The sequence below is a fragment of the Phascolarctos cinereus genome, unplaced genomic scaffold (assembly GCF_003287225.1).
Source record: "Phascolarctos cinereus isolate Bilbo 61053 unplaced genomic scaffold, phaCin_HiC Scaffold_4;HRSCAF=312, whole genome shotgun sequence".
Taxonomy (NCBI): domain Eukaryota; kingdom Metazoa; phylum Chordata; class Mammalia; order Diprotodontia; family Phascolarctidae; genus Phascolarctos; species Phascolarctos cinereus.
This window is the reverse complement of record NW_027555847.1, coordinates 252,238,998-252,240,362: the sequence shown is the minus strand read 5'-3', so window position 1 is coordinate 252,240,362 and position 1,365 is coordinate 252,238,998. Positions and strand designations below refer to the sequence as shown.

At 38.8% G+C, this 1,365-nt stretch overlaps 1 non-coding gene across 1 annotated transcript; it reads left to right on the top strand.

The window, feature by feature from the left end:
• Window positions 1-462: 462 nt before the first annotated feature.
• On the top strand, window positions 463-568 carry LOC144457230 (U6 spliceosomal RNA). The gene has a single exon (XR_013486556.1). It is a non-coding gene; the product is annotated as a U6 spliceosomal RNA (small nuclear RNA).
• Window positions 569-1,365: the final 797 nt, after the last annotated feature.

Here is a 1,365-nt window from a genome sequence, read left to right as displayed (position 1 = left end):
TTGGTTACTTGAATTTAACATCATATGCTTGAGTCAGGATGAGCAACTCAACATCTCTCAAAGCAACTGCTGGACCACTCAAGCATTGTTGTTGCCAGACTTTGTCTGATTATCATGTTGGCCAAACCTGAAGCACTGAATTAGATGAAGTGGTTAATCTGGTTCAGTTGTTTGAGGCCAGTCCTGTAGTAGCTATCATTTGTTGCTATGGAAATGATAACTTGCCAAATGAACTGAATTTTTTTAGTGATGTGAATGTGTCAGTCACATGGGGTACACCTTCAACTTCCTCAAACCTAATTTTGCCTAGCAATTGCCACTTTAAGTGTGTCATTTTTTTTTTGGAGGTAATGAGGTTAAGTAACTTGCCCAGGGTCACACAGCTAGTGTGTCAAATTTTCCAAAATAATTAGCCATAGACCAAGCATCTTCAATTGCCTTTAAAAAATAATCTTATTTATGGTGCTTGCTTCAGCAGCATATATACTAAAATTGTAACAATACAGAGAAGATTAGCGTGGCCCCTGCGTGAGATGACATGCAAATTCGTGAAGCATTCCATATTTTTAGGCAGCTAGGGGGTGCAGTGATAGAGCTCTGGCCTTGGAGTCAGGAGGACCTGAGTTCAAATTCGGCCTCAGATACTTGACACTTATTAGTTATATGACCCTGAGCAAGTCACTTAACCCAGATTGCCTCACCATAAAATAAAATAGTCTTATGTTGATGCAGAATGTTTGTATGCATTTATATTGTGATGAGGGACTCTTTTTAGCTCTCAAGTTATTATATTCTCTTCTGTATTATAGATATCAGATCATAATAGCTCACATTTGTGTAGTCCTCGAAGGCAGTACAGTTAAACTCAAATAGAAGCCAATCCCTGTGGGCCACATATTGATTTAGAAAACCACAGCTTAGCATTATCAACATTGTATTTTTATTTGTTAAATATTTTCCACTTACATTTTAACCTGGTTGAGGCACATTCTTGGGGAGTTTTGTGGGCCACTTGTGACTGCAGGTCTTTAGTTGGATACCTCTGCTATGAGATTTACAAAATGCTTTTCCTACTACAACTTTATGGGTAAGGTATTCATTTAGCTCCATTTTACAGATGGGGGAATCAGAAGAATGAGGTGAATTGCCCAGGATGAGATAGCTACTTGGTGTCAGAGCGTGAAGTCTAAACCAGACCTCTTAAGTGCAAGCCCAGAATGCTTCGACTACATTGTGGTGTCATCATTTAAAATGAATACAATTTCACATGTGATGTATGTGACATATCTTCCACCAACATTAGCAGGCGGAAGTTCTTAGCAGTTCTGGCAGGAATAGCATCTCAATTTTCTTTGCATTTTCCCC